General features: G+C 41.6%; 1 protein-coding gene across 1 annotated transcript in view; it reads left to right on the forward strand.

Annotated features, from left to right (window-relative positions):
- LOC113066325 (neuropilin-1a-like) overlaps positions 1 to 15,070 on the forward strand; it is a 58,876-nt gene that overhangs the window by 2,555 nt on the left and 41,251 nt on the right.

Genomic DNA, 15,070 nt, shown 5'->3' on the forward strand with positions numbered 1-15,070 from the left:
GTATGTGTTGGAGTTTCCCCTACACATTGTGCTGGCAGATGCCAAAAGGTGAAACAATAAGGTATTGACAGCTAGTTTTGTATTTTAACTTCATGATTCAACAGTGGACACGTGGTTTGGTTGGTGCAGCTCTCTCTCTCTCTCCTCTCTTTCTCCTTCTCCATCCGTCTGTTTCCTTTGTTTGTGCTGGCGGTCTGAGGGACGTCATTGTACTGTCAGAGTGTGGCTGACTCTGTGACTGTATCCCCTCCACCCAGATAGTCTTCCTCCTGGAGTGCTTTGTGTTCGCTGAATGCCGCTTATTAATGACACCGTTTATCAGGATCTTTACCTTTTCATGTCTCTGTAAACCTACAGAGATTTACAGCCCCAGATGACCCCGCGCTGTCTGCTCATAGGGGGTCCGTCTCTTCTGAGAGTTCAGGTTTCACTGCCCAGAAACGACCAGACACACACACACACACACACATTGGAGCGAATGGAGCATGGATAGACACATGGTGAGGACATAATGAGCCCTCCTAATGATATTATCCAGCAATGGTTTGTCTGTGTTCGAACAAGTCAAGCTAAAGAATTGCAAGTTTAGCTCATGAGGAAGTCAGAGGATATAAATGAGTTTAATGTGAGCTCTTGAAAGTGTACTGGGAACTGTTTAGGATTGGAAAACACTTCATAATTGCAATTTGAGATCGTTGAGTGCTTCTAACTTTCTGCAGTTTTTTGGACAAAGTGTATACTAGCCATTTTTTCATGATTCACTAATGCTCTTTAATCCAAATATCTTAAAAATCAATTAAAATATAACAGCTTGTTCCACCCCTGAAACACATCCGAATACCTAATTAACTATATAAGTGAATTGTGACTGTCGTTTTGTGCTTGCTTTAAATTCTTAAGCAGTCATTTAATGCCTTCATCTGTATCTCCAAAATGCTTTTTTTTTATCATATGGTTTTGCATTATGACTTTGCATGTGTTTCATAAAACAGCAGTAAAAGTTACGTTAAGTGCTAACTTGAAGACACACTCATGCCCTTAGAACTCAGCTTCAGGGCTTTCTTTCCCTTCCTAAAACGTGCTGCGGTTGTACTTCCCCCTCCGAGGCAGCATGTGCCATTCACCAGCATTCAGTGCCACTCTATAATCTCCCCACTTACATCTATCATTTTAAATTGCTGTGGAGAACAGCCATTCAAACAAATGTAAAGTTATTCAGTAATTTCGGTCGTGATAGGCTGAAAGTTATGAGCGACAGAGATTGACACCCCACCACCACCACCTCTATCGCTAATTCAATTCGGAGACCAGATACACATCTGTTTGGTGGATCTGGTTTCTGCAGAATAGGTTTTTTTTTTGACTCCTAGATTCAGCTGGACACACATTAAGGGCCTCCTGCATAATGGAAACTGTTGATGTCCGAAATGGCTTCTTTATCAGATGGACTGCCGAGCGAGGGAAGCTACAACACACGCTTCAGTGCACCGCTAGCAATCTAATTAGCAACAAATGGAACGCACATGCTCAGCATAACATGTCCGTTATCAACAAAGCAAACAAGAAATGCTTCGTGTCCACTTGTGAAAAGAAACAGCTGCCGGATCAGACTCAACACTGGGTGTTGCATGCATGTGATGATCTCTGGCATGTTTTGTTTCTGACCGGAACAAATGGACAGATTGAGAGAGGGTTTTTTATTTACTTTTGATTGAATACTTAGATAAATATAATTGACTATTTGTAATATTTGAATATATTTATTTTCTGTTCTGATAAAATGACCTGGATGGACTGCAAGTTCATTTTACAAAAAAGGGGAGGACAACATTGTAGATTGTCACACTGGTGTATTTAATGTTGTTAAAGTAGATGGACTTCAGTGAGGTCATAGTGTGAGTGTGTGTGTGTGTGTGTGTGTGTGCACTGTGTTGTGTCAGAGGCCTCCCTCTCCTGATAACACATTTCTCTGACAGCACTATGAATCATTGATGCGCCCCAATCCGCTGACCAAACAGAACCGTCAAACATTTCCTCCCGATTGTTACATTCCTGTCTTGAAGTGGTGAGGGGATGCATTGGATGGAGGAATTGTTGAAACGTGGCAAAGGAGTGTACCTTTGCTCTCAAAAGAGATCAGCTTTACTGCTTGAAGCAGTATTCTTTGTACCTAGTCAGAGAATGCACAATAATGGCCGGTCTGTTTGGATTTGTGCATGTGTTTGCTCTTGTGAATAGTCAAGATGGCATTCAGAGAATGCTTGCTCAAGATTGGTCCCAAAGGAGGCCAGTAAAAGGCCCTCGGCTCACCCTAAGTCAGAAAGCACAGCTTTACAGTGACCAACCTTCAGCGCCGCCCTGCTGGGTCAGCCCACAAAGTGCCACATGTCCTGCAGAGAGAGCAAATACAGTCTTTGCTGGCCAAACAAACCACACATCCTGGATCTGTGCTGCTCGGAGACTGGGACAAAGCTGATTAGTCATGGAGACTCTAACAGTAGATGCCTTTGATTTAGTTCATAAAGAAGATTTAGGGTTAATTCATATACAGTAGATACACGCTCAATGGCTCCGCTACCATTCAGTTGCTCGGATGCCCTGCTGTTGATGTTTAATAATGGTGTGTCTGAGAAACCGAGGATAAGAAGAGAAAGGGTAAAATAGTAGATCTCACAAGTGTTTGAATATCAACACGACTCTTCCACTCAGGCAAGGTCTTGATCCATTGTTTGCGTGGGCTCCATTGGAGCAGGGGCCCCGTGAGTCTCCTCTCCCCCACTGAGAGCTTCCATAGCCAGGCTGGGAATGGCCGTAACTCTCCCTGCTTCTTCCAGACACCTAACGCTGGCCCTCTCCACTCCTCCACAACGAGTAAACACAGAGAGAGCCGTATGGCATGAACATTCATCAGCGGTTGTCACGGAAGGGAAAACCAAAGAAGTATGGAATGCAATGGACCTCCTTTCATCCTAAACGATGAGGTTTTTTAGAGGGTTTAGGGAATGCTTTGACCTCTGGGCAGTGGAGGATTGGGCTGACAGAGATTGTTTTAAATACTTATGGCCCCTGTTAACAAACATAAGCATGGCGATCTATTCTCAGGGAGGGTCAGGGATGCAATCGTAGGATCAAAACCAGCAGCGGGTCATTAGTGAGCTGTTGATGAGAGGTAGAGAGTTGTGCCCGACTCTGTGCTCCTAAAACAGGTGTACCGCTCCAAAAGATGGCATTTTTTCTCTTAACGGTTGATGTGCTTTGTGTCACCAAACAGACAGAAAGCAGACCGCAAAGCAGGGATTTTTGTTTTGCTACCGCACTGAGTAGTTCGCTGTGTTGGGAGGTTGTTTCTTGTCTCTAGACTGCTCCTAAATCATATTTGTTCTGGATCTGTGCTGGATTCTGGGTACAGGGAAAGGAGGCAGCAGCTGTCATACAAAGCAAGAGAGAGGTGGTGTTACTAAAGCCAGTCCAGATGGAGAATGAGGCATAAACATTGAAAAACATACACAATAGTGCCCACATAGGCTAACGTTTACTGTTGAGAACAGGAGATTTCAAAAACCAAACTAAAAAGATGTTGAAGATTCTGTCGAGCTTTCAAAACATTGCTGTTTGTTTGAGAATCCTGACCAGATTAACATAGCAACCGTTTTAACCAATGGCATGAGTTTGGGGTGTGGCTATGTGTCTGGTCGACCAATGACATATTTTTGTAAAACCTTTTTGAAAACAGTTATTGTTAGGCAATCTTATTGAAAAATGCCTTCTTAACATACAATTTAATCTAGAAGTAGGACCTTTAAACCATTGCTTATGGAAATGTCCCCAAGTGCAACTTTTTTTTTGTCTCTGTTGTTAAAGCACAATGTTCCTAAATGTCCTGAACTCTGTATACTAAATATTTTCCTGTGAATTGCACTTTAACTAGCTCTGATAAGAAAATGTTGATATTCTATTATTACAAGTAAAACTTATAGGGCCCTATCTTGCACCCAGCGCAATTGACTTTGTACACCGACGCATGTGTCATTCCTATTTTGCACCCGTGCAAAGCGCGCTTTTCCCTCCACAGAAGCACGTCGCTAAACTAGTGAATGAACTTGCGCTCCCTGGGCGGTTCAGCGCAAAAAAGGAGGCGTGTTCCGGCGCAAACAATCCCTGGTGCTATTTTGCTGTTCCATTAAACAATTGCGCCACTGACCAGAAAAAACCTAGTCTAAAGTCAGTGGCGCGTTGCGCATTGTTCATTATGCTATTTTAAGGGCGCATGCTTGACCATAATGTATAGCGTGCACAACGCGCATACACTTTGCTCATATAATCTACACAGATGCAACAGTTATTTTTGCAAATCATAAATTGTTACACTAAAAAAATATTAACACATGAGATGACGGAAATCATTGTGGTGTGACACGAAGATGTGAAAAAAATAGGCATAAATCTAGCTTACAAATTATTCAGGCTAATTATTCTCCCATCCCCATACAACACAACTTCTCTGTCTTTCACTGCTCTTACAAGAACATCAGTCTCCTCGGCTGTGAACCGCTCCTGGCGTGCGCCTGGTAAATACGCCATAATAATAGCAATCTATAATGGAACTTGCGCACCTGCTTTTAAAGGGAATGTTGGATGACGCTCTGATTGGTTTATTTCACGTTACGCCCAAACCACACCTATGAATAATGAAGCTACTTCAGACCAACCCATTTCAGATTTGCGCCGGGCGCAAGAGCCATTTATCCCGCCGGGAAAATAGCAACAGCGCCGAGACCCGCCCACAAACTTACTTGCGCTTCGCGCTTTGACACTTGCGTTTCAGATCGTTAAAATAGGGCCCATAGTAGCTTGTCATTGGAAATACATAAAAATGTATTTATTTTACACAATGATTACAAGAATTGTCTCATTGCTTGGCTCTTAAAAAGATCACATATATTGTTAAGGGAATTCCTTAGTATGGAATCCCTTTATATGATTTTAAAAAGAAGCTGATCCGAATCTATTTTCTGTGTAATTTGGTTTAACATGCATCACTTCAGGATATTGGTGTATACCATTGTTTTGACGTGTATGTGTATTGTATGTATATATGTGTTTTTATATTATTTTATTCTTATTTTTTATGTTAAACGTTTCTACAAATCAATAAAGAGAGTCTTCTCGAGGAGATCTCAACAATGTTTCAGACTATGCTCAGATTTGAGATAAAATCAGATTTTCAATGTGAATTTTTTCTCATCAAATTCATCCAGTAGCGTGTTATCTGAGCTATGTTATGCACATTCAGTTTATAGCTCTGAAATAATTGTTTGTGTTCTGCATTTTCCACAGTCATGCATTTTCCCACTCTTGGGCAAGCATTTCATCACCTCATTTTCTCCTTGGCCCTCTAACCCTCTCACATGACTCTGAGAAACTTGAGGTTGTAAAGTGTTCCGGCTAATGAGAAAGATTAAAGCGGTGTGTATATTCCTGCATGTGTGCGTCAGGGCAAGGGGTTTTCCGCTGCTAAAGAGCTTCACCTTGGCCCGTGTGTTGGAAGGACAGGCTGATTGAAACTCTCTCTCTCTCAGTGACATCTGCTGTCCTCCCTGCTGTTCTGTCACTGGCTTGATTCATGTCCTCCTCGTTCTCTTGCGCTCCGTCTCTCTCTCAGAAAGCCTAGGCACTTCGCCGCTCGGCGTGAGCTTATCAATGAGAGGTGGAGAGAGTGATGGAGTAGGGAAGTGGGGAGAAAAGGGAGAAAGTGTTAGAAAGTGAAGAGATGGAGGAGGCAGATGGATGGATAGGATGTAAAAAGTAAAAGATTGAAATAAAAACACGACAGGATGTGCGAGCTATAGTTGGATAAATGCAGCTTAGAAGCAGGAGTAAGCCAAATCATTTATGACCAAAGTAGCTGCGAACCTCCTCCCTTGTTGCAGTAAAGCACAGAAGCAAATCTCAAAATTCTCTCACTTACAAAAGAATGATGAAGTTTCTAAAGAGAATTTGGCAAGGTCTCCCCAGATTTCCACACAGAACAGATTTCCCAGAATGGAAATTTCTGTATTCTGCGGTGAGCCGTCAAAGCTGAGAAAATATTGCTCATTTCCATTTTGTTCCAGCCCAGATGTTCTTAAGTAGATCTTTACATGATTACAAGTTACATGATTAAAGAAGAATTTGTTAATCTCACCACTGGATTAAGATTTGAAGATATTACTTTGTGATATAATAATAAGGAAATCTGTTGTCAAAGAAAACCCGTTGATTAGTCAATTAGCTCTGAGGCCATACAGTATGTGTGCTAGTGTATGCCAAAAAATCATAATGTGCATAAATGCATGGGCGTATACATTTTTGTCTAATAAAATGTAACCTTAAGTATGAAATATCATTTAGCAATAGCAATATGAAATATTACAGCACAGGAAAAGGATTAATACAGAAAGTAAAAGTTCTTCATGTCTGAACTGCTGCATTACACGTGTAAAGATGCAGTGGAACAGAAATCCCTGAGTTTGTTTAGATGAAGCTCATTAGCAACAGGGCAGTATGTTTCCATGCAGGGGCCCAAATATGGAATCCAAGAACTTACGAGAAACACAGAGAGAGAGTGAATGAGGGGAAATAACCACTGCTTAGGAACCAAGAGTTGAGGTTCTCAGCAAGATTGGTTAAAGATCTGATTTGAGACAACCTGGTTTTTTAAGATCCCCTAGAGAGAAGGACCTAAGCTTTAATTGATGTGATCCTGTTGTAGAGCTAATGCACCATGTCTGCACATGCTGGCCTTGTTTAGTTTGCTGCCAGAGCCGCAAATGGCCCTTTATTTTTGATTGATGGGGCTCCTGCCCAGCTATGGTTCACCCCACACCGCTCTGAGCTTAGGGGACCAGTTGGAGGGGGATTTGGGTTTGATCAGGTTCAGCTCCACTTGGGCCCCACGCTAAGGCAAATTTAGTTTTTCAGGTTCTGTTTCTGAAAATGTTGTGTTTTTTGTTGTTGTTAATTTAGGCTGTGAGATCTTGTTTTAAGAACTTAACTTTCATCTCATTGTATTTGTTTTGCTTCAGTTTGAGAGCAGCAGAAGGCAGTCCGTCTTCGTTTTCTCTGCGACGGTGCTGGTAGTGAGTTTGATGGCTGGAAAGAGACAGTGATGAATGGGGCAAAGGCTCTCTCTGATTGAGCTGAGGCAGTTCACACACCTCTCGCCCGCCCCTTTTGTTTGCTTTTCTCCTGGTCTTGTCTTTCAGCAGGCTGGTGTTCGTTTTAGGAGGTTTGTTTGTGTGCGAATGTGGTACTTTTCTCACACTATAATTCGTACTTAAATAGCACATGTCCCAAAAGCTGCAAACTGACCTGTTTTTAAATCAACCCCTTGGTGGGATGTTTGTGGTCTTGTAATGTTTCAGCCTCGATGCCAGCTTAAGTCTGTCAGTCCCTCCTTTCCTATCCTCTCCTCCTGTTTCCAGCAGGTCCGCTGGTCATAGCATGCATACTGAGCTAATTATCTTTCACGAGGTCTCCAAGTTGGCAGTGGCAGTGTGGGTTTGTGAATGGAGAGGTCATTTTGCCCTCTAAACTTTGGCATCATCTTTGGCATTGGTACTTTTATTAAACTGTCGCACGACAAGACACCACACATATGCATGCACACACTTTGACACAAGCACATTTCCCGGGCTACAGAAGAATGCACCGGAATTGCAATGGAAAGAAAACAACACACCACCTGCCCGTCTCAGTGTGTGCCCTCTAAAGTGTGTATTTCCAGGAACTTGCATTCCCTTTGAAGATAACTGACAGGAATGATATCATGTGAAAATGTTTGTGATAATCAATAAGAGTAAGGAAACTAGTCAAATGGCAAGATGTTGAAACAAATGTCAGAGAATTGACAAAGAATATTTTTGTTGTTGTCCTGATTCCTCTTATGTAATAAAAAAATGAGGTTGTGTGTGTTTCCCAATTCCTTATGTCACTGTTGACCATGACACTGTTCCCATGCCATGAGAAATGAGACTTTTCCATTCCCTGCCCCCATCTGGCATCATCACTGTTCAAGCCTGGATGGGGAGGAAGGCAAGGAGGTGAATGAGAGGGGGGGGGGGATGGGGGGGGGGTTCAAGACTTGCAAGGAAAGCAAGTCAATTGAATCACTCACAGTGCAGTTATAAGCAAAGTTTCGTCTGGAAGAAAGAAATTAAACTGGACACGTGACAGTTGGGGGAACTCCAAGTGTCCCAGTACGTAGACCTGGGGGACTCACGTCCATAAGCCTTTAGTTCATTCTTTCTCAGTCTTTTTCTTTCTGCCTACCTCTTTCACGAAAACCACCCACTGGTTTACCTCTAGTTGACCTCCCTAATGTTTCTGTTAATTACTAACTAGAGAGCACATATTAGATTGCAGTATACATTTGGTCCTGATAGTATAGTAATGGTTGTTTTCTTTACACAAACTCATTGTTTCATACTGTATGAGAACAGTCATTATTTGTGCCTGATTTTAACCCTACTCTGAAAGTCACTAGGTCGTATCCATGTAATCAGTTTATGTCTATGCCGAAAGTTGATTTATGGGTTATTTTATTTAATAATGGATTTATATATACATCCATAACAATTGTCTGTTCTTGACCTTTTTTGCTGTTGGACTAGTGACATGGGTCAGACATTCTAGCTCGTGGGATCTTGTTATATATCTCAGAATAATTAGTATTGTAATTAGCATAGCAAAATGTATTACCTTAAAGCTGACCCTGATTCTCTTTACACATAATAGGAATAAATTTAGTCCTCATTAGAGGAGGCTCATGTCACCTTCTACCACTGCCGAATCAGCGGCAGCCCAAAGGTGGGAGACACTGGCTGAAAATTGCTGAGAGGGGGGGTGGTATTTTTAATAGAGGGAAGTGCTCATGTGCCCCTGACCCCCGCCAGCTACCTCCCTCCACCTCAAACTCAATCCATGTCCTTACTATAGCTTGACTTTTCATCTTCTTGACCATGGACCTATCTCCCGAGAGCTGGGGCCACTCTGGCTCAGTAATAATACCCCCTATCAGATGTCAAGGTGGGACAAATGCTGGCTGTTCTCTTAGTAATGGCCACTGACAGAGACTGAATAAAGACCTGTGTCCCTTGTACACCACATAGTGCAATTTCTTTTTCCATTGTCCTGTTCTTGTACAAAAGTGGATTTTTGTTCACTCTTTCTCTCCTATGTACAACAACTGTGACTACTGATATTATTTAGATTGCATTTTTAGCTTAATTCCATGTAGGCCTAAATATAATCACACAGTACTGTTTCTCAAAACATTTGGACATCAGCACATGACATCAAGTGGCGACCTAATTTAAGTACTGCCTTTGAATTCATCTAACTGTATACTTATACATTTTGCACATAAAATTCTGCAGTTAACTTTTAACATTGTTTAGCTGTAGCCAAGTTAATAATGTAATCTTCCTAAATTGCAGCAGGTTTGCAGCAGCTTCCTCCACCATGTCATTGCTACATTGAGGTTAAATCTCTGAGGTAAAGTTAAGCCAATTTAATGCAGTTCCTCATCATATCCTGTCAGTGGATGATACACAGATATCCATCCTGCCCTGCTGGTTGAAGACAGAACTTCCTCAAGCTACTTCAGCTGTGTTTATATTGGATCATTTGGGAATTGTACATTAGCAAAGAAGTGAGGCACTCTGATGAAGCCTAACCGAGCTCTGTGCTGTGGCTCGCTTAGTGTATGTGTTTGACTTAATCAGTAAATGCATATTTGCCATTTTGCCCCCCGGGCAGAACTCTAATTAATTGCTCTTGCTCCTTCCTCCAACGAGAACAGGATGTTAGATTCTAAATGAGGGCATTTTAGGATCTAATATGCCTTCTGTGATTCTTTGAATACTAAACCATAAAGCTTTCTGTTTTCCAGCAAAATTGCTTACATGGATAATGACAGATGATGGAACGAGGGGAAACAGAATTGTTTGCTGACATTCACTATTGTGTAGGAGAATTAATAATTTAGTGGTAGCACAGTGGCCTCTTTGTCTTTTATTTCGTGGCAAAAATGAATGGATTTGGAAAAGGAAGGACAAGTGCTTGTCTCAGAGGTGTAAACAAGAAAAAAATGGAAAGCTTGCTATGTGATTGCACATTTCAAAACTTTTCCAGAGCATTATTGTATCTTATGGTATTCTCTCTCAGCCTTTACTTCTACTTCTTTTATCTGGTTATTTGCCTATTATTAAAGACTGTAGGGAAACTGCTAGTAGTACAGTATGCAATAATCAAAATTCTCAAAATCCTCAAAATACTGGAATTCATTAATGTGATTGTTGGGAATGCGTGTCTCTCTGAACTGCCTAATTAGCAGTGCTAATGAATGCGGACACGCTTAATCCATCAATGTTAATAATAATTGCCATTTATGATAGCGTGTTGCACGGTCTCCTGCACTGCACCCATTCAAAATTGATTAGCATCTTAAAATATGTCTCATGGATTAAGCATGATGCTTTAGACCTCTCTGTGATTGTGGCCACTGTGGATGGGATGGAGTAATTTACTCTCACAGAATTGAAGAGTATTGAACCGCTTGACATGTCCACACCCTTCACCAGCCCTACACCACATGTGCTCTGTACCACCCATTATTAAATGGTGCTATTCTAATCACTTGGTTTTGGGGATGAAAGATGAAGAGTGGATGTTTGGATAGACACATCTGTCACTGAGGAATAGGTATTCTTTGCACCTGTTTATTCTTTGCAATTTTCTATTAATTCTGATGTTGGCAAGAATTTGGGAACAGTTCAGAAGACAAAGTCTATTTAAGGCCAACAGCACAAATGCATTTTGTAAACGTACTTTCACACTCAAGTCTCATTTCTCATTTTTCTTTGTGTAAATATTATTTTGGCTGCTCATAGAACCTATTTCAACCAGCCATTTCAAAAGATACAGTACAGTAAAAAAATCAACAAAAGCACCACTAAGCTCAGTTATCATAAAACTCAGGGCTAACTTCTTAGCCATGGCCTCAAGTCATGGTCCCTCCCTCTACACGCTGCAACAGTCAAATGTAAGCTAATAACTCCATCAGGGAGTGTTTTCATTCTCTGTACTGTTGTAACAGACTCTGGTCCCAACCCCAGTTCCATTTTTTTTTTTTTTTGTCTGTCTCACCAACATTTTGAGTGACAGCAATGAGGTTATTATCGTTCCAAAGGCAGCTAGCGGCTGCAGGAGCCCATTACAGTAGGATTGGTTAGCGCTTGTCACATACTATGGAGAACGGTAGACAGTTATGGTGAGCGAGCTGCTACCTTCTCCGCCTAAAGGCTTGAGGTGTTAAAATAGAAAAAGAATAAATCCAGCTTCCTGCATGGAAATGTTAGCCTCGTTCAGTTTGGTGGTGTTTTTTTTTTTTTTTTTTTTGCACATGATGAACTGTTTAAGGCTTTACTTGTTTACTCTTTCTTGAGGACAATGATGACTTGAATATCCTCTCATCCATCTCAAAGGAAGAGATGAGAAAAGAGTGATTGTTTTGAAAAGGGCACATCGAACCTAATCTTTCCCTATGGTGATGGATAAAGTGTTCTGCTCTATTGTAGATCATGCTGGAGATTGGCGTCATCTCGGTCATATTTTGTTACTGTGAATGCTTACGGGGGGTGAACGTATCAGTGTGTTCTGGCTAGTAACAGACACTATAAATTCCAGAACCTATGATAAATTGTTAGCTTGTGGTTGATTGTTTTAACCCCAGGCGTGCAAGTAAGGGCTACCTTTCTGAACGTTCTGGATTGTGTAGTCATTACTATCCCTGCGGACAGGGTTGTCTGTTAACATCACAAGGCAATGAAGCAAAGGTCTCTGAGAATTAGATTCATCCTTTTTGTTTTAATTTCCCCTTCGGATTGGCAGGCTATTTTCATCACTATTATGGTTGAAAGTGTGTGTATGTGTGTGTGTGTGTGTGTGTGAGCGCGCGCACAAAGGGCCCTTAGAGACTTCTTGGAGGTTCACAATCCCTAACAACAGTCCAGTGGCCAAAAGGTGGGGAGGGGATGCATTAAAAACAATCTGTCCGCTGTCTCTTCTGGGGTCGTAAAATGAAGCAGGCGGAAACCTGGAGAAGCGAGGAGGTGGTGTAAGACCTGGGGCAGGTGGAGTGGTGTCTGGTCTGAGAAATTTGGATTCTACCTCTCTTTTTGGCTTCAGGGTCCAAACTCCATTTTAAAATTGGTCCCTGCTGTTTTGTCTTGATCTGTTAACAAACTCCATTTCACAGTTTCAGACCCCCGCAAGTTCCCAAAGAAATGGATTAGCAAATACTGTTCTACACAGCGCTCTGGGAAAAAGTCTTTCTCTGAATGCAAAATGGCCTCTGCAGTCAATCCCACAATGCCCTGCAGATGATTAGCAGGGCCAAGTTGGCACTGAGGATCCACTGAGCTTGTGGAATGGAATGAAACTGTGCGCAGCCTGTGCCGAGTAGTCTTTAAAAACAGAAATGAGAATGTGGCTAGAATGCTTGAAGACATTTTTTCATAAGCAGCACTGGCCTTGAGGCGACTACTGCAGTTCCATCTGCATCTTATTCTAATACCTCCCACTCCAGCTTTACAAGGTCCATCTGTGTTAGGGAACAAGTGCCGCGCCAGACTAAAAAATGCCAAAAACAAGATCTCTGAAGGTGCTAAGACTTTACGGGCAGGGAGAAGAAGCCTGCCATTTTTCAAAGCTGCAGAAAAAAGGATGTCTTGAGAGAGCTTGTAGTACAGTATAATGTTAACTCCGCTGGTTGTGCAACAGTGACTGTGATTCTGTGACAGACTGTTGAAATCCGATAACACACCTTTGATTCTCACCGCACCACTGAGGACGAAACGACTTCTTAAACCCACAAATCTTTGGATGGATAACGCTTGAATCAATTTTTCAAAGGTCTGGTCACGCTTGGCTTTGCCTAGGTGGGATTTAAAGTAGAGAGAAAATCTGTGCTTGCGTGTGTGTGTGTGTGTGTGTGTGTCTAGGTGGAGGCATCATTCAGAAAGCCATAAGAGCAGGGAGAAATTACCAGCTGAAAGAGGAAGGAGAAAGCAGAACCGAAAGATCTTAACAAGACTGATGTTCTCCATCTTGAGCTTGGTGTGACACATTACCACACCAAATTATCTTCACAAGCTGTGTTCAGACCAGTCTCTGATCAGCTACAAAGTGCACTCCCTTTTTAAAAGAGTGAATTTGGTTAGGATATTCTGCATCAGTATACTTGTTGAATCTGGAATAACATCCCTATCAATCGAATATAAGCCAAACCTTACCCTTGCAATAATCTAGACCTAAAATCTAGGCCCCAAGAAGGAAGCATTAATCCCAGTCCTAACCTATCCCAAACAAAGGCCCTGTCCCGAATGCCACCTTAAACCATTGCAGTACACTTTTATGTCCACACTTTTGTAACATAATTAAATATAGACTGTTGGGTAGTGTGAATTAGTATAGTCTCAGCAAAAGACCACAATTCTTATAATGGCTGTAATGAGTGCAGTGAAACCTATGACAAATGGGACGAAATGTTACATTTGAGATAGGACCTAAAAATCTAGTTTTTCTGGCATCATCAAGGAAATTATGTCTATGTCTAAAACAACCTTCCTATCAACCAGTCAAATACGTCTTTTAGAGTCAGGGCTAGGGCCTTGAACAAAATTCTCTCCAAACAATGATTTCTTCCTGGGTTTTAGTGATCAGGAAAGTCTATGTTTATCTGCGGACTAAGGATGTTGCTCCAAGAGCATGCTTAGACTTGAATGTCCAAAATGCACAAAAATGATGTTGGTGATCAGCATTACCATCACTATAAGCTTTTGTTCTCTTCGTCTTCTCCTTTTATCTTGATAAAACAGTCTCTCAGAGCATCATTTGACCTAACTTAAGTAAATCAAGCTCACCAGAAGGCTAGGCAAGCCAGAATGATGACAGAAAACAATAGAAGTCTTTGGGAGAGTTAATGACTGCTTTTTATGGCCACTGTGCCATAAAGGCAGTGAGTTAAAAACGTAAGTGCATTGGCTGGATTCCTGTGTAAATGTACCATGATGAGGCTGAAGGTAGACTGAGGTCTGATAAAGGAGAAAAGGAGAACAGAGCTTGTTTGTGTGGGTGCAGGAGTGATGTTTCCACAGCTGGCCTTAAGAGGAAGAGGGCAGGGAATAAAAAACAGAACAATGTACAAAAAAAATGGCACCAAGCACAAAACAGCAAACCCAAGCCAAAGAGAGTGAGATCATAGCCCTGCAAATATCACGTGAGCAGCAAAGACTTCAAAGCTGTCTGAAAAGAGCACTGGGTCTGTTTATGTGTTTGCACATGGGGTTATTTAGATTATGGTGAACTGTGTCACTGACAAATTAAAAAATGTAACAATCAAACAATAAAGCGCTTAGATTTATTGTTTGATTGTTACATTTTTAATTTGTCAGTGACACAGATATCAACATAAAAACCTTACATAATATTGAGCCAACCTTACTTTTTCATACACAAACAGTCATAAAGGTCTCGAAGGGTCCTCGGTTTTCCCTATTTTTTTTAATAATTAGCATTTTCGTGAATTACTTTCTTTATTCACATATGTGCATGACTGTACAGTTGTGTGGCATTTTTTTTGGCAGAGGGTGTAGACTTTCTTTACCTGTCAGTTTAAATGCGTTTAATGTGTTTTCAGTGTATATATAGCATTACAGCGGCGGCACTCTCTTCTGCTGTGACTGATGGAGTTCTAGGCCTCTTCCATCAGACCAGCCAAGCGGAGAGACACGGGTGAAGTCATCTCTATATTACCGGCCCCTCAGGGGACCCGATTTCAGAGAGCGGCACACTTCTCATATTCCGTCCCAACCTTTATATCACTGAATTAACAGTATGAGATGCGCCCCAGTTTTAACACCTCCCATAGCCGCCCTGGACACACTAACACACAGACACACATTCTGCTGTCTGCGATACCTCCATTAAATTTTCACACATTTCCTCCTGTAATGTGTGGCAGGTGGAA

Source organism: Carassius auratus, chromosome 49, assembly GCF_003368295.1.
Source record: "Carassius auratus strain Wakin chromosome 49, ASM336829v1, whole genome shotgun sequence".
Taxonomy (NCBI): Eukaryota; Metazoa; Chordata; class Actinopteri; order Cypriniformes; family Cyprinidae; genus Carassius; species Carassius auratus.